The sequence below is a fragment of the Phoenix dactylifera genome, chromosome 4 (genome assembly GCF_009389715.1).
Source record: "Phoenix dactylifera cultivar Barhee BC4 chromosome 4, palm_55x_up_171113_PBpolish2nd_filt_p, whole genome shotgun sequence".
Taxonomy (NCBI): Eukaryota; Viridiplantae; Streptophyta; class Magnoliopsida; order Arecales; family Arecaceae; genus Phoenix; species Phoenix dactylifera.
The window spans coordinates 23,521,179-23,540,407 of NC_052395.1; the positions used below are offsets into that span (position 1 = coordinate 23,521,179).

The following is a 19,229-nucleotide window of genomic DNA, read 5'->3' on the forward strand; positions in this document are numbered from 1 at the left end:
TAGGAGAAGAGTTTGATGTACCATAAATCACTTCATTCTCAGCTACTTTAGGTTTGTAGTAGCAGCTTAAAACATTCATGGCTCCTTGCATGTGCTAAACTGACCTTGGCTCGTCTGCCTGCTGGTACATTTTTTCTTCCTAGTTGCAAAACTTATTTGCAGAACTTTTTCAACATAGTTAATAGAAATATTTGCTTCCAGGCAAACCACCCTGCTGAATTCCAAATGGTTCTTATGGGTGTTATATTGGCCACTTTGGCTAGTTATAGCTTTGATATCAGCATTTGGCATGCAGGTGCATGTGAAATTTGGATGGCTGCAATCTCCATCTAATTAAAAATTCTCTATTATTTAAAATAATTACATTCTTGCTCTTGGCTTGTTTTCTTCCTGAATAGATGGAGACCTGGACCATGTTTATCAACAAACAGGCGCTTAGAGAAAGGACATGGAGGTGGCAGGCTCAAGATTTCATTGACTGCCTGCAATACGGTGCTGCATCTACCATATTTAATTAGTAGATGCATCGCTCAAGGTGGCATCTATTAAAATGAAGAAACCTCTGGCCTAGGAGGCTGCAGGAGATCAAGAAGGTGAAATATCAAGAACAGGAAAACTCCTGAACTGAGAAGATGCAGGAGATCAAGAGAGTGATGGGAGAAGATAAATAATTTCTCATTTCCATTGAATTCACTTGATTACATCCATCGGCTCCCTATTTATAAACTTACAGCTACTGTTCACAGTGAATACAAGAGCCCTCAACTGAATTCAGTTACCCCAACCAACTAATTGAATTCAGTTGGTAGTTAACTTCTCCCTTGTCCACATAAGCTCCAGCTCAGCTCCAGCTCCCTGCAGCAGTCCACATCAGCATCTACAGTGGCGTATCAGTAGGATGTCAAGCGTATCAGAAAACAGGGCACAGGAAGCAAGAGGACAAAATATTTGAATTGTGTTTCCTCCCAACGGTTGAATTTCAAGATGAATTTCAAGACTCCCCCTCAAGAGGAGCAATGAGATGGTTTTGGACTTCAAGCTGTAAACTTTGTATCCTTTCATTCCGTAAGGATAACCAAGGAAAACAGCCGGCTCAGCCCGGGAATCAAACTTGTTTCGATGTCGTGTGAGAGGAGAAACATAACATAAACATCCGAAGGCCTTGAGATGATCATATGCAGGTTTTGATGAAAACAGCACTTTATAAGGAGATTGATTTGATAGCAAAGGGGAAGGCATTCTATTGATAAGGTAAGTGGCTGTGAGCACACATTCACCCCAGAATTTGAGGGGAACACATTCACACATTCTACTATGCCATTTTGCTGTGGAGTCTCAACGCATGAATGCTAATGAAGAACTCCCTTAGGGGCAAAAAACTCTTGAAGGTTGAATTCAGCACCATTATCAGTGCGTACAGCCTTGATATTGGCACCAAATTGGGTTTTTATAAGGTTAAAAAATGACCGGATAAGAGGTTGTGTTTGTGATTTTGAGCGCATTAGGAATACCCAAGTGGATCTACTGAAGTCATCAACCACAGTTAAAAAATATCGAGAATTGTCATGTGATGGAACTGAAAAAGGCCCCCACACGTCACAATGAACAAGTTCGAAAGGAGATTCAGTTTTATTCATCGAAACAGGAAAGGACAACCTATGCTATTTGGCCAATGGACAAACGGTACAATGTTGTAAACTGGAGCTTGCTTCTTCAGGAATACACTCATGTAAAAGTTGCATTCTAGACGGAGATGGGTGTCCTAATCTACAATGCCACAAGTCGGCAGAGACTGCATGAACAGAGGTTTTACAAGATTTATCCTTATTAGACTCATGACCTTGAACCATGTAGTATAATCCATCCTTTTCTTTAGCCAAACCAATCGTTGTCCAGGTGTACTGGTCCTGAACGAAGAGGTAATCAGATAGGAGGATTAAACAGCATGACATCTGTTTAAGTAAAGCACTGGCGGAAATCAAGTTGAAAGAAAATGAGGGAACGACCAAAACATTGGTAAGGGTGATGTGCTTTGAGAGTTTCACTGTTCCTGAGTGAGTTACGGGAATAGAGATTCCATTTGGGAGGTTAACGAATGTGGAAACCAAGGAATTAATTTCGGTTAGCATAGAGGTTGAATGTACCATGTGATCAGTGGCACCAGTATCAATTATCCATTGTTCAGTGATTGGGACAGAAGCACAAGCAAAAAACTGATGAGATATACCTGCCATGTTGATCTTTGATCCCTCTATCTTGGAGCCAGAGGTATTAGATGAGCCAGATGGGGAATAACCAGATGTCTGAAGAGCTTTGAAATTGCTGCTTTGACCACCATCTGATGAAGATGAAGGGTTGATCAATGCTAGCAGTTGTTGACACTGTTCTATTGTGAAAGGAAGCTGTGGAACGCTGTTGAATTGTTTTGATTCCATTTGTGATGATGTTTGATTCACAAAAATCTGAGCACTTCTGTTCTTAGGCTTATATCCTCAAGGATATCCATGCAACTTGTAGCATTTGTCTTTTGTATGCCCAATTATACCACAATGACCACACACAGGTCGATCCCTTCTTTGGAATTGACCTACTTCTGCTCCAGGTTTGGTTGAAGGTGTTGCAGTGTGGTTGTGGGTTGATCTACTCAAGAACACTGTTGTGTTCATGTTTGGATCAGCAGAGGTCGTGATCTCTCTTTGTTTTTCTTCCTGTAACACCAGGGAGAACACCTTATTTATAGAAGGGAGAGGCTCTATCAGGAGGATCTGGCCTCGGATATGGGAGTAACTATCATTTAATCCCATTAGGAATTGCATGGTGCATTCTTGATTTTGATACTCTATCAAATGTTTCATTGCTCCACAAGAACATACAGGATTTGGTCTGTAATTCCATAACTTTTTCCAAAAAACCTTAAGTTTGGTGAAGTATGAACTGACGCTGGATTGATCCTGTGTCAAAGAAGCAATGGACTTCTGAATCTGAAAGATTCTGGGTCCATTGCCTTGTGAAAACCTCTCACGTAGATCACTCCAAATTTCTCTAGCCGAATTGATGTATAAGACACTGTCAGCTAGCTCTTTTGAAATTGAATTGAGGATCCATGAAGTGACCATGTCATTGCATCAAATCCATACTGGGAGTAAGGGATCAGATGGATCTGGTTTAGGCAATGACCCATCAACAAATGCAATTTTATTTTTTGCACTTAAGGCCATCTCCATTGATTTGCACCAACTTGGGTAGTTCTCCCCAGAGAGTGTTTGTGAGACTAAGATGGTACCTGGATTATCCCCATGGTGTAGGAAGTATGGGCTTGATTGATCATCCGAAGCACTTGAAGAGAAGGATGAATGAAAGGAGTTCGCTGCAGCATTAGCCATGGATACTTGCTCTGATACCATATTAAAATGAAGAAACCTCTAGCCTGGGAGGCTGCAGAAGATCAAGAAGGTGAAATATCAAGAACAGGAAAACTCCTGAACTGAGAAGATGCAGGAGATCAAGAGAGTGATGGGAGAAGAAAATAATTTCTTATTTCCATTGAATTCACTTGATTACATCCATCAGCTCCCTATTTATAAACTTACAGCTACTGTTCACAGTGAATACAAGAGCCCTCAACTGAATTCAGTTATCCCAACCAACTAACTGAATTCAGTTGGTAGTTAACTTCTCCCTTGTCCACATAAGCTCCAGCTCAGCTCCAGCTCCCTGCAGCAGTCCACATCAGTATCTACAGTGGCGTATCAGTAGGATGTCAAGCGTATCAGAAAACAGGGCACAGGAAGCAAGAGGACAAAATATTTGAATTGTGTTTCCTCCCAACGGTTGAATTTCAAGATGAATTTCAAGAGCATCACCGCATGACTACATTTGAACTACTAGTTGATCAATTAAAGGCCCTAGTATGAATTCAAAATAGGCTGATGAATCACTTGTGAGTCCGCTGAAGTCGTAGAGGAATCAATGCTTTGGACGTGCATACGCAGACAACAAATAAACACGTTCGTATGTTGCACTCCACCACCATTCTAGGAACAGTCTCCAGTTTTGCTCTTAAAAATTTGATCTTAAATACAAAGCATATTCCTTTTTCCTTTTATATTTTTAGCAGGGACAATGAGCATCAGCTTGAAGATAGCACTCCTCATAGGCATACAATAAGGCAGTTGCTTATAGGCTGCTTGTCAAACAAATGCTCTCGGTTCCTCAGGGCGTAATGTATGAGTTATTTTCCAGGTGGACCACCAAAATGAAGCCAAGCCGAGGAAAGATTTACATTTAAGTTGCAAGACGCAGCAAAACCTCAGAGACCACCAAATACGTAGCAACGCTAACTAATGCGAGTATGGTTCCTGGACAGGAGCATCATATGTTTGTTAAAAAAGTTAAAAGTTTTTTTTTCCCAGTGAGATGTTATCTCCTCTCTTCTTCATATCTGAAGAAGATCTCGGTGCAAGATTGGAAATAGCCTTAAAACCCTCTTTTGGGAGGATTCATGGCTCGGCGAGGCACAATTAGAAATTGTTTTCCGCAGTGTTTTTCTCTACTGCAGGAACAAAGCGGGCTCTGTTGCCCCCGGTTTTGATTCTCGAACCTCATATTGGAATCTCCCTATTCCCTCATCTCTACCTCAGCTCGCCAAAGAGGAACTAAATCCCCTAATGTCTTGGCCAATGTTCAACTTAATTGGGAGCCAGATCAGTTGATTTGGAGGCCGGATGTGTCTGGAAGGCTCTCCACCGCTTCCATCTATCAATTCCTGATCTTCAGGCTTGTCAAGTAGGTAATGCATCTACTTCATGGAAAGCAAGGGTGCCTAGCAGGATCAAATGCTTCCTCTGGCTAGCCTTCAGAAGAAGCTGGGCATATTTATTGGACGATGCGTATTGTGCAATGGACCTATAGAATTAGTGGACCATCTAGTGGGTTTCCCTGTGATTTTCTTTTCTTTTTTTTAAAGGTATTGTAGCTTCACTTGACAGCAGGTTGAAATAAGGTCAGTCTCTAAGGTATAATTTTTCGTTCGCAATATTTTGATTAGACTATCGAAGGAAGAGGTTTTGGGCTTCGGCCTGACCGGTCTCAATTCCTCCGCAAGCTCTACTGGCTAGGAAGTATTTCCTTCCAAAACGATGCTCTATCTTTGCACTGGAGCTCTTTGTATCTAGCTCGATATCTAGCTCTTCGGAGAATTTCTTGCTTGCATAGAACGCATTCAAAAGGGTATTTACCGCCGCAGAAAATAGGCCTGATGATGTAGCACAATCAAATTCATCCAAATCATAATTGATATGGCAACCTCTTGATGTAATTAGGCTAAACTGCCTCCGGCCGATCTGAGAGCTAGACCGAACCAATAAGAAGCAATCAATCTTTGAGGTCAGACACCATTTGACATGTTAGATAAAGTCGCGCAACTCGTTCAGACAAGCATCTTCCTTAGCAACCATCCCAAGCGGACCTAAATCCTTTTATCCTGGATAGCAACATCAATGCTCTATTCGGACATTTTTCTTTCATTACACAGAAAGTTATCATAATAGTGAGCCTGAATGGTTATAACACGTGCTAGGCGGCTACAACATGATCCTTGACCGTTTCAGCATCTCTTAAGATAGCTACAATGCAATCCTTGACAATTATTGTATATCCGACTTTAATATGTTAATTCAGGTCCCATGGCTACTTAAACATCAAAGACCTTCGTGTTAAGGGTAAGACAACCAGAAGTATCTAATTTTTGGATTATTATGATGTTCCTTCTCTTTCCATACAAAATAACCTAACTTTGGCATAGGAGGATTCGGCCAGAGCCAGCTTTGGCGAGTTCTCTGATCCGTTGTTTTCTTATAGATTGATAAATAGGGCTAGAAATAGGCCGGGTTAGGCGAGCCACTCTCCTACCCAAGCCCACAATTTTTTATTTTCAGGCTTCAGGTTGGGCTTAGGTTCAAAAACTTTTGGAAAATCCCGATCCAAGCCCACGCCCGATCCAAACCCAATTGGGCCAGCCCAATTATCCGTTTAGGCTAAAATTAGGCTATCCCAAATCTGATTGAAGCTTAATCTTTGATCTTTCATATCGTAGTTTCATATTTTTTTGATGAAATATTATAGCTTCATATTAGCAACCATCTGATGGTCAGAAATATGTTTACCATAAAAGCAAATTGATAACATAATTGGAAAAGGCATTCCTATTTTCTAAGCAGTTCATAAATAAGCACCCAAGACCAGGCTCTGTTTTGGGCCTGAGTTCGGGCTAGGACCGGGCTTAAATTCGAGCTTTGTTTTGGACCTTATCTTTGCTCGAGCTCAAGCCTTGCCAATGATATCCTGAGCCTGGCCCAAAAAATATATGGGCTCTATATTTAAGTCCAAATTCGGTCAGCTCATAGTCTGATCTGGAATCAGTCCGGCCCGAGTCCAATTCCAACCCTATTAACGAAGGTGTTTCGAAGATTGGCAGCAACAATGTTGAAGGAGGTCAAATCGGGGTGACCCCATTATTCTCCATGAGGCTTCATACATCGAACGCTTCATCAAAATCGCCCCTTTTGCAGAGGACACGGATGAGAATGTTGTAGGAAGAGAGGTTGGGAATAATTGAGGGGTCAGTAGTAGAGATCTGATATAAGACAGTAAACCATCCGAATAAAGTTACCGGTGTCTGTGAAGAAAGTGAGGAAAGCATTTGCAGGACATATCGAGGGGGGGGGGGTAGCCTATGGCATGGAGCTGGTGAAAAGCGGTGGCGGCATGCGAACCTTGCTGAGAGGGAGATCGGGCAGATGGAAAAGCTTTTAAGGGTAAAGTCAACGTGGTAGCTCTTCTTGTCCCAGAGGATGGTCTCAGTGGCATTGGGGGGGCAGGTAGCATCGGAGCAACGGGTAGTGGTGAGGTGGTAGATAGAGATTTTATATATACAGTGCTTGCAAAGAAAGTAGTAGGACTCGGAGGACTTCTTGAAGGCGGCAATACGCTTGTTGGGGTTGCACTCCTAGAAAAGGTAGTTGATGGTGGCCATCAAGAGTTCTAGGCGGAGATTAGGGTTAGGGTCCGAGGAAGAGGTGAAGAGGCAGGAGACATGTAAGGAGACGGAGGCTAGCGGACATCAGTTTTAGCCAGCTAGTCTAAAGAGGGCAAGGAGGAGGGTTTAATGAAGGGTGGAGGGCGGAGGTTTTGGGTTTTAGGGGTCCACAACAAATTTACCAATTTCATATGTATTATAGGAGGTGAACTAAAACATAATTATTTATTTGTTATGGGTTCACTAATAATTTTACCTATCTTTTCATTCCAGACAAATTGTACCTAGTTTATGATCCAGCCTTATAAGTGATTAAAATCTCTTCCAAGAACTCATGAGTAATTTTTTCTCATCAGATTAAGGGAAATAATTTAGGTTGAAACTTAAGAATTAATAAGTAATTCTGTATTCAGACAGGGACTTGTATAAGTTTGTTCTGTACGACTAATTCGGCAAAACCTGCGCATGTGAGAGCGCGAAATTGGGACTTGTAAGTTAGTGGAGGTTGAATCAGGGAAATCTACGTAATTCTTCCACACCGACCCGGCAATAAGTAACCCCCTTTGGACCTTTTATTTTTTGAACTCCCTCAAAAACCCGCTCTCCCTCCGTCCGTCCAAACAATCGATTCCCTCTCCAAGGAAAAATTTGATCCAATCCCCTCTGTTTTTATGGCGATTGATCTCTCTGTTGCTAAGATCTATGGCCGATTCTCATGTTTCTCCGAAAGGTCGGAAGATTCTTGGTCAAGAAGCTACGGAAGAGCGATTCAGAAAGATTGCAAGTTTTTCCAAGACGATCGAGGTTTGAAGTCATTAATCTCCTGTTTCGTCTCATTCTTCACGTTTCTTCCCTTTTGCTTTAGGATCAATCTAGAGTTCTTGCAAACTATCTCAGATTTCTGAGATGCGTTACTGTTGTAACCCTAAAACCTCCCCCCCCCCTCTTTTCAGATTACTTATCTGTCTTGAAAATAGCTGACGATTCCTGACCAAGAAAATCTACGAACAAGCGACGCTTGACATGCAGACCTCCTTAAGCGACAAATGGTTCAATCAATTTTGCTGGTACGTCTCTTTCTTCTCTTCTCCCACTACTCTTTCTTTGGTTGATCTGAGATCGTCATGATCTTTAGATAAAACCCCAGAAACGCACTTGGCAACCCTTCAAATAAAACGCACTTGGCAACCCTACAAATTAATCTCTCTCTTCTTTTTTGGGTTTCATGACAACATTTGCAGTTCCTTTTTCTTATTTTTGCGTGCTTGCAATGTTGCTCTCTTGAAACAAAAAAAGAAGAGGACTCTTGAGATTCGTTTTTAAATAAATACTGGTGGAATTTAAGAAACATGATTTTTATCATTTGTTGGATGGTTTTTGGTTTTTGTTATGTTGGTCTCCAAATAAGTGCTCAGATGTTCATGGTCGTATATTTTATTTCTTGATGATGTTTTTCTTTCTCTTCAGCAATAAACACATCTGTCATATAGTTATCTTGTCTGAAATTAGCTGATGGTATGTTTTGGAAGTTGACTGTGAGGTGTCAGAAGAAATTTGGAAGATACAAAGAACTGCTCTGGCATATGTTGAATAGTTATATCTCTCATTACTTTATCCGACTCTCATCTTTTCTTACTGAATATGCTGATTTTTTCTGTATGTTGTAGATCATTTTGCTCAATTCCTTTGTCTTAATGCTTTACTATATGCTTTCCTCTTAATAAAAGAAATTCTCCTTTTTCTTTAAAATTATCAAAATCTGGTCTTGCAGTTTCTCCTCCTCTTATTCTAATACTCTGATCCTCTCCTTTCAGTTTTCACAGATGTTATCTGTTGTCTAATATTGGTTTATACGGAACTTTGTTTCTTCTGGGAAAAAAAAAACTGATTTTCCTTTAGCGGCTAATTTTTTTTCTAGATGTTGATTACCAATTTTGGTAGTAGACATAGTGGATGGAGTTGAAGGCATCCTTTACAGCTAAATCTTATAATGAAGTAATGTGTATTTTGAATCTATTTGTTGCTCATCAAGTCCATGCTTTATATTCTTATCATGTTGTGGCTTATAGAAAGCTTGGTTAATTTAAACACATGTACTTGTCTTCATATGGTCGATATTGTGGGTTTTCTTTTCAACCAACTTGTAAGATTGTTATCATTATTATTATGCAATTGGTTTTATATAGCCCATGTCAAAGGATTTTCTTTTAGACTATTATGAAATATCATTAGGTACTTATGTTCTTATGGCTATGTTTTTGGGTTTTTCTTAAATCATAATGTGAGATTGTTATTTACGGGCATTTGAATGGCTTAAGCTGTGGTTTATATATGTTTTGGTTAAACTTGTCATGTACTTGTATTTGTACAGCTCATCTTGTGGCATTTTTTATAAATTGTTATGAATGATTGTTATATATTTTTGTTCCTTTGGCCTATGTCATGGCCAATATATGGCTTGGTTGGTTTAAATTTATTATATACTTGTGCTTCCTTGGCCCATGTCATGCCTTATAAATGGTTTGGTTAAAAGCGATATATGCTTTTATTAATATAGCCCATTTTTTTGGCTTTTCTTATAAAATCATTGTGAAGGGTTATGTCAGTGGATTTTTTTAATCATTATGTGGAAGTGTTATATACTTGTAGTCATATGGCTCATGTTGCAGCTTATATAAGAGTTGTTATGAAGAATTTTTATATAATTGTGTTTATATAGCCCATGTCGAGGCTTCTTGTTCTAGATTATTGTGTAGGTCCATCATCTACTTGTGTTCCTTTTTCTCGTATTTTAACTTTTCTTTTAAATCGTTATGTGGAATTATTGGCCAATGTCGTGGCATGTAAATGCTTTGGTTAAACTTGTTAATATTTGTATAGCCCATCTTGTGGCTTTTCTTATAAATCCTTTTGAAGAAATATAAGTTAGTGGAATTTTTTACATCATTATGTTGAATTGTAGTATATTTGCTCTCACATGGCCCATGTCATGGCTTATGTAATATGATTAAACTTGTTATGTACTTGCATTTTTGCAACCCATATTATGGTTTTTTATGAATTATTATCAAGAGTTGTTATATACTTGTATTCATATAGCCCATGTCAAGGCTTCTTGTTTTAGATTGTTGTGCAGAATCATTATTTACTTGTATTACTTTTTCTCATGTTTTGGATTTTCTTTTAAACTATTATGTTGAATTATTTACCTATGCTGTGGCTTGTAAATATTTTGGTTAAATTTGTTAATACTTGTATAGCCTATGTCGTGGCTTTGCTTATATATCTTTTTGAAGAATTATAAGTCTATGGATTTTTTTATATAATTATCGAATTGTTATATTTGCTTTCACATGGCTCATGTCGTGGCATGTATATAATATGTTTAAACTTGTTATGTACTTGTATTTTTGTAGCCCATGATGTCGTTTTTCTTGTAAATTGTTCTGAAGAATTGTCATATACTTGTGTTCATATAGCCCATGTTGAGGCTTCTTGTTTTGGATTATTATGTAGGACCATTATTTACTTGTGTGTACTTTTCCCCGTGTTTTGTCTTTTCTTTTATACCGTTATGTGGAATTATTTGCCTATGTCGTGGCTTTTCTATTAACTCATTGTGAAGGCTTATAAGTCAGTGAATTTCTTTATATCATTATGTGGAATTGGTTTATATTTGTTTGCACATGGTCCATGCCATAGGTTATATATAATTTGGCCAAACTTGTTATATACATATTTTTTGTTTGACCATATTATGGTTTTCCTTATAAATTGTCATGAAGAATTGTTACATACTTGTGTTTGCAGAGCCCATGTTGAGGCCTCTTGTTTTGAATTATTGTGCAGATCCATTATTTACTTGTGTTACTTTTTGGCATTTCTTTAAAATGTTATGTGGGATTATTGGCCCTTGTCATGCCATATCAAGGTTTTGGTTAAACTTGTTAATATTTGTATAGCCCATGGTGTGGCTTTTCTTATAGATTATTGTAAAGCATTAGACGTCGATGGTTTTTTCTATCATGTTCTGGAATTGTTATATTCTTGCTCTCATATGGCCCATGTCGTGGCATATATTTAATTTGGTTAAATGTAGCCCAGATAGTGGTTTTTCTTGTAAATTGTCATGAAGAATTGTTATATACTTGTGTTCATATAGTCCATGCCGCGGCTTCTTGTTTTGGATTATTGTGCAGGACTATCACTTACTTGGGTTCCAATTTCTGGTTTTTTGGCTTTTATTTTATGGCCTGTTATGTGGAATTATTCGCCCATGTTGTGGCTTGGAAATGTTTTGGGTAAGCTAGGTAATATTTACATAGCTCATCTCATGGCACTTCTTACAAATCATCATGAAGGTTATATGTCAATGAATTTTTTTTTTAGTTATTATGTTATACTGTTATATACTTGCTTTCGCATGGCCCACGTCGTGGCTTATATATAATTTGGTTAAACTTGTTATGTAATACTTTCTAGCCCATATTATGGTTTTTCTTGAAAATTGTTATGAGGAATTATTATATACTTGTGTTCATATAGCCCTTGTTGAGGCTTATATATAATTTGACTAAACTTGTTATATATTTGATTTTTATAGCCATACCACGGTTTTTCTTATAAATTGTTATATAGAATTGTTAAGTACTTGTTTTTATATAGTCCATGTCGAGGCTTCTTATTTTGGATTATTGTGCAAGAGCAATATCTACTTGTGTTTCTTCATCCCCTGTTTTGGCTTTTTCTTTAAACTATTATATGGATATATCGGCCTATCTCGTAGCTTGTAAATGTTTTGGTTATTGTTAATATTGTATAGCCTATGTCATGGCTTTTCTTATAAATCATTTTGAAGAATTATATGTCAGTGGAAGTTTTATATCATTATATGGAACTCTTGTGTACTTACTTCATGTTCCATGTTATGGCTTATTTATATTTTGGTTAGACTTGTTATATACTTGCATTTTTGTAGCCTATATTGTGGTTTATCTTATAAACTGTCATGAAGAAATGTTATATACTTGTGTTTATATAGGCCATATCGAGGCTTCTTGTTCTAGATTATTGTGCAGTACACATCATTTACTTGTGTTCCTTTTTCTCGTATTTTAGGTTTTCTTATAAATTGTTATGTGGAATTATTGGCCCATGTCATGGGTCGTAAATGATTTGGTTAAACTTGTTAATATTTGTATAGCCCATGTTGTGGCTTTTCTTTATAAATCCTATTGAAAAATTATAAGTTAGTGGATTTTTTTTATATCATTATGTTGAATTGTAGTATAACTGCTTTGACATGGCCTTTGTCGTGGCTTATATATAATATGGTTAGACTTGTAACATACTTGATTTTTTGCAGCCTAGTTATGGTCTTTTTTTATAAATTGTTATGAAGAATTGTTATATACTTGCGCTCATATAGCCCATGTCAAGGCTTCTGGTTTTGGATTATTGTGCAGGGCCATTATTTACTTGCGTTACTTTTTCTCATGTTTTGGCTTTTCTTTTAAACCATTGTGGAATTATTGGCCCATGTTGTGGCTTGTAAATGTTTTGGTTAAATTTGTCAATACTTGCATAGCCCATGTTGTGGCTTTTCTTATAAATCATTGTGAAGAATTATAGGTAAGCGGATTTTTTATATGTGGAATAGTTATATACTTGCTTTCACATGGCCCATGTTGTGGCTTATATGTAATTTGGCTATACTTGTTATGTACATATTTTTTGTTGCCCATATTGTGGTTTTTCATAAAAATTGTTGGGAAGAATTGTTATATACTTGTGTTTGTAAAGCCCATGTCGAGGCTTCTTGTTTTGAATTATTGTGCAGGTCCATTATTTAGTTGTATTACTTTTTTCCATATTTTGCCACTTCTTTAAACCATTATGTGGAACTATTGGCCCATGTCGTGGCTTATATATGTTTTGGTTAAACTTGTTGATACTCATATAGCCCATGTCGTGGCTTTTCTTATAGATTATTGTATTAGACATCAGTGGATTTTTTGTATCATTTTGTGGAATTGTTATTACTTGCTTTCACATGGCCTGTTTCATGGTTTATATTTAAATGTAGCTCATATTATGATTGTTCGTATAAATTGTCATGATGAATTGCTATGTGCTTGTGTTCATACAGCCCATGTCGAGGCTTCTTATTTGGATGATTATGCAGCACCATTACTTGTCTTCCATTTTCCGGTGTTTTGGCTTTTATTTTATAACCTATTATATGGAATTATTGGCCCATGTCGTGGCTTGCAAATGTTTTGGTTAAACTTGGTAATATTTGTATAGCCCATATCGTGGCACATTTTACAAATCAATTTAAAGGTTTATATGTTAGTGCATATTTTAATTTGTTATGTTATACTGTTATATACTTGCTTTAGTATAGCCCATGTCGTGGCTTGTATATAATTTGGTTAAACTTGTCATAATTTCTAGCCCATATTATGGTTTTTCTTATAAATTTTTATGTTGAACTATTATATACTTGTGTTGATACAGCCCATGTCGAGGCTTATATGTAATCTGGCTAAACTTCGTGTATTTGATTTTTGTAACCATATTGTGGTTTTTCTTATAAATTATGATGTAGAATAGTTAAATACTTGTTTTTTTATGGCCCACGTTGTGGCTTCTTGTTTTGGATTATTGTGCAGGACTGATATCTACTTGTGTTCCTTCATTCCATGATTTGGCTTCTAAATGTTTTGGTTAAACCTGTGAATATTTGTATAGCCCAAGTTGTGGCTTTTCTTACGTACCCTTTTGAAGAATTATAAGTCATTGATTTTTTTTTTATATATCATTATGTGGAATTGTAATACATTTGCTTTCACATGGCCCATGTCGGGGCTTGTATATAATATAGTTAAAACTTACTATGTTCTTGTATTTTTATAGCCCATGTTATCGTTTTTCTTATAAATTGTTATGAAGAATTGTTATATACTTGTGTTCATATAGCCCATGTCAAGGCATCTTGCTTTGGATTATTGTGCAAGCCAGTTATTTACTTGTGTTACGTTTTCCTATGTTTTGGGTTCTCTTTTAAACTATTATGTCATATTATTGGCCCATGCTGTGGCTTGTAAATGTTTTGGTTAAATTTGTCAATATTTGTATGGCCCATGTCTTGGTTTTTGTTATAAATCCTTGTGAAGGGTTATATGTTGGCGGATTTTTTTATATCATTATATGCAACTGCTATATACTTGCTTTCACATGGTCCATGCCACGGCTTATATATATAATTTGGCTAAACTTGTTATGTACATATTTTTGGTTGTGCATATTGTTGTTTTTTCTTATAAATTGTCATGAAGAATTGTTATATTCGTTTTTGTAGAGTCCATGTCGAGGCTTCTTGTTTTGAATTACTGTGCAGGTCCATTATTTACTTGTGTTACTTTTCCCATGTTTTAGCATTTTTTTAAACTCTTATATGGAATTATTGGCCCACATCATGGCTTATAAATGTTTTGGTTAAACTTTTCTATATTTGTATAGCCCATGTCGTGGTTCTTCTTATAGATTATTGTAAAGTATTAGACGCCATGATTTATCACGATCCTTAGTGATCTTAACTTAAGCTCGATACCACTAAATTGTCACACTCCGAACCCAGAGTGTAATAGATGCCACATACCTATATAGCAGACCATAAAAGCATCCAAGACTATAGATCAAATTAAAACAATAATAATTCTTAAAAATTTATTTAATCAAGAATTTATTCAAATAATTCTTACAATAGCTCCAACGTGACATAAGTCAACATATGCTAATTATTTAAATCAAATAAATTTTCTAACTAGTCTAACTAAAATTCTAATAACTGAAAGTATCTTAAAAAAATAGCATACTCCGCAAGCCTCAAGCAATCATGTATCCGAATTTGAAAAACAAAGAAAATATAATTATGAGTAGGGCTGCAAATGGGTCGGGCTGAGTCCTGAGTGGCCTCGATCCGATCCGGTTTTTTGTTCAGGTCCTAATTTTGGACCTAGACCCGGCCCGGTTGAAAATTGGGTTGGGTCGGGTCGGGTCCATGCCTACAAATTTTGACCCGACAGGTCATTCGGGTCGGGTCCGGATCTATGTATTTTTATATTCAAAGTTCCACTATATAATAGTAAATAACATCAAGCAAAAAAATGGGCCGGGTTCGGGTTCGGGTCGGGTCTGGGTCGAGATTGGGTGGACCCGAACCGATCCGAAAAATAGAACGGAAAAAAATTTAGGACCCGACCCGGCTTCACGGGTTCTAAAATTCGGGTCGAGTCGGGTCTAACGTGGGTCGGGTCAGGTCACAGGTCGACCCGATCCATTTGCAGTCTTAATAATGAGCTACATTAGCCTAGTAAGCAACATAATACCTCAAAGTGGGGTCAAGCATACCAAGTAATTAATTAAAAGCACCAAATATTGATTGAAAAATAAATTATTTTTTGAATAATGCATATTTCTTTTTGAAGTATAATATTATTTTCATAACGAAATATCAGAAATCCAACATCAATAGGCTATGGCCATATAACCCAGTGGCATGGGCCAGATGCATAAAGCGCCAAACACCACTATTATTAACTACCGGTGGTGCAGTGTCCAAATACCCCTATTCTAATCACCGGTGGTGCGGTATTGAAACAAGTTTCTCACATATTATAAGTTGACAAGGCCAACGAATCATTTTCATTGGCGGGGCTAGATCATGCTGTGTTGAGAATACATATAAAACAGATTTTTCATGATCTGCAGTCATATTTTTTAGATTTCATAATATAGCACATAATATATTTTAAAATAATCATAACATTAATATGGCTAATCCGTTTAAAAGATATCATAATTAAATTTAATCAACTAATTATTATTTTATCAAAAATTTGGAAAACACACATTGAAGTATTATGCTACTTTCCTTTTTTCGCTTCAAAAATTCTATTTCAGTTAGACGAGTCAGGTGTACCTATTTTAATATCATTAAAATATCATTAATATCAAAAGTTAGGATACTATTAGGGATATGACTTCATGTCCAAATCAGGATGGATAAAAGGCAATGTCAATCACGCAGCGGTACCTGATCGCATGGATCCGTCGAAACAAGGAGAATTCAACTGTTCAGGTGAAGATCAATGGTGGTCAAATTTCAAAAGATCTAGCTAGTGCTGAAGTATTGGATCGATCTATCGTCCGGGTACTGGGCAGTCAGAGCCTCCACAATAGAGTCAATTGAGACCTGAACAAAGAGAGACAAGGCTTCATGCTCGATAAAATGAAGAATAGGGTTAATCAAGCGGTAAGTACCCGGCACCTCAATTGATCTGATCAAAATAAAATTTATCGAATTATGCTTGGACTAAGGCATATATGGTTTAACAAAGATCAGGGCAATCAAATCTGACAATATTTTGCAGGGACTAGGGTGGGGGCCGACATGTCGCCCGACGACCCTAGATCGGGATCTTTCACTAGGGTCAATTCAAAATCACTGTGAAGAGTCCCTACGGGATCTAACTACCTTAGAGAGAGTAGAGAGAGAAAGAGTCCAGCAAGAGAAAAGAGGAGAGAAGAGAGAGGAGAGAGAAAAAAGAGAGACTCTCTTCTTCTCCAAAATGGGGGAGTCTATCTCTCCTTTGATGGGATCTAGGGGTGGCCAGCTCTGATTGTGACAGGAGGCAGCTTGGCCAACCTTGGCGGCTAGCTCCGATTGCGACAGGAGGCAGCTCGGCCAACCTCGGCGACTGACGACGGCAAGCAAGGGTCGATGTGGCGAGAGAAAACAAACTGAAATAGAGCTTCCTTGTTTCGGGCGGTTTCTCGGTGATTCGCTGTCCAAATCAAGGCCAATCGTCCTACAACAAGAAAAGAGAGAAAGGAAGAAGAAAAGGGAGTGCTTACCTCGGTTTGGGAGGGCTTCGACGACTCCTTCCGGCAATAAGATGAGGGTGAAGGTCAGAGGAAGGGCTCGAAATTGATAGCTTAATCTTGGGTGAATTCGAAGGAGAAGGGAACGGGATCTTAAATAATTGATCCCAAGCCTTATCTAGTCGATCTCTAGATTGCGATGAACTCCCGATTCATCACGATTGGGAAGGAAGAAGACTCCAGTCGGCACTAAAGAGAGGAGAGAGAATATGGTAAGAAGAAGAGAGAGCTGTGAGGCCCTCTCTCCTTCCCTCCCTTTCCTTCCTGAAGTAGAGGAAGGCCCTCGACGATGCTTGTGGTCGGCGACCCTAGCGGCTGACAACCCATGGCAGTGTTGGCAGCGTGTCAAGCCGGACGACGATCGGCAAAACAAAACAAAAGAACGTGAAACAAGGGAGACCCTGTTCACGACTATTTCGGAGAGTCACCGGCTGGATTCAAGGTGATGATGGGGGCCCAAAACTGGAAAAAAGGAAGAGAAGAAGCTTGATAACCTTATCTTACCTCTGGTGAACTCTCTCGGCTGGATCGATGGTGAAATCTCCGAGCAATCCCCACGGAATAACTCGAGAGTAATCTCAACAAAAATAGACTCAAATTGGCAGTGAACTTGGGTGATTAATGGTGAGGATTGAAGGAGGGGTGAGGTTTGCTTAAATAGACATGAAAGCTAGGGTTTTCTAGCCTCTAATGCAGTCGAAGAGGAGCCAGAGTCGGTCTCCTCTTTCGACAAAATAGGAAACTTCATTCCCCTTTTTTTTGTGGGTCCGATCTTACTTTGTGCTGGGCTTTGGGTCGGTTAGTGGACCGGCCCTCACAAACTTCATTCCTTAAATAATTTCATCCTCCAAATTAACATATCTGAAGGCTTCAAAAAGTTGAAAATACTCAATTCTTATCTCATCCTCAAGCTCTTAAGTAGTCTCCATAACTATAAAAGAAATCCAAACCAAAGTCCTCTAAATACTTTTTCAACTTAGAATTAATATTTTTGACAAAATTTGAAATAACTTAACCAGCCACACTTTCGCGGCACAACTCCGATAAAAACCCACTAAAATTATCTGAGTTCGCAAAATAATTTTTGAATCAATAAGACCCCCAAATTGGTCAAACCCCGCAATTTATAACCCATACACAAATTGTCCATCAAAAACCAAACCCTATAGATCACTTCTAGCATAACCCCTAGAAATCTTAAACTAAAATTTTAATGTCACTTATGCCACAGTCCTTAGTAATCTTAAACCTTAAGCTCTGATACCACTTTTGTCATGCTCTGAACCCAACACTCAGGTCGGCTATGTGACACGACCACATATGGCCTAGAGTAAAGCCTTAAAGAATATGCAAGGCTTGAAAATTTATTTCAACCTCAATATAATTGAACAATAATTATCTCATTTCAAAATTGGTATAATTACAAAATTTAGTCATCCATCTAATTTCAGTGATAATCTATCTATTTATTCTTTCACCAGTGAGTCTAACTACAACTAAGTACCAAACATCTTGCAACTCTGAAAGAAAAAGAAAAGAGGTGTTGTGAGCTTTACAATCAGTAAGAATCTCCATACATTCACAGCAACACATTAATATAAGTTTAAAAATAGCAAAAAATCATTATACACATCATGAAATCATAAATCGACTATCAATAATGCTCAAATAAACTATATACACATATACATCAAATATCAATGGAAATATAACCACTCGAGGGATAAATTATACGGTATCTCATAAATCTCCAATAATGTTTTCATGCAGCTTTTTATTCCATTTCTTTTTAACTCGATCTGGATCCAACATTAATTATCTTTTTGACTTTGGGCCAAATTCTGGTCACGTTTTATGAAACTCTTTGACCCCAGAATTTGGAGTATCCTACTTTCACGTGATTCGCAGGGGTTCAACAAGCAATCGATATTTTACGATCAAAGGTGTAGTACTGCTTGTAGTAGCGGTCCTTATATCTCATATTAACAATCGAAAGATGGTCGAAAGAAAAAATCTCTATTTGATGGGGCTTCTTCCTATACCTATTCTTTCTATACCTATGAATTCCATTGGACCCATAAATGAGACATTGGAAGAATCTTTTTGGTTTCCAATATCAATATGTTGATTGTTTTGCTCCTGTATCTTCCAAAAGGAAAAAAGATTTCTGAGAGTTGTTTCATGGATCCGCAAGAGAGTACTTGGGTTCTCTCAATAAATAAAAAGTGTATCATGCCTGAATCTG

At 37.7% G+C, this 19,229-nt stretch overlaps 1 long non-coding RNA gene across 1 annotated transcript; it reads left to right on the plus strand.

Moving 5' to 3' along the window:
• The first annotated feature begins 7,563 nt into the window (after window positions 1–7,563).
• On the plus strand, window positions 7,564–14,274 carry LOC113461057. The gene is made up of 2 exons (XR_003383031.2): window positions 7,564–7,840; window positions 7,990–14,274. It is a non-coding gene; the product is annotated as an uncharacterized LOC113461057 (long non-coding RNA).
• Window positions 14,275–19,229: the final 4,955 nt, after the last annotated feature.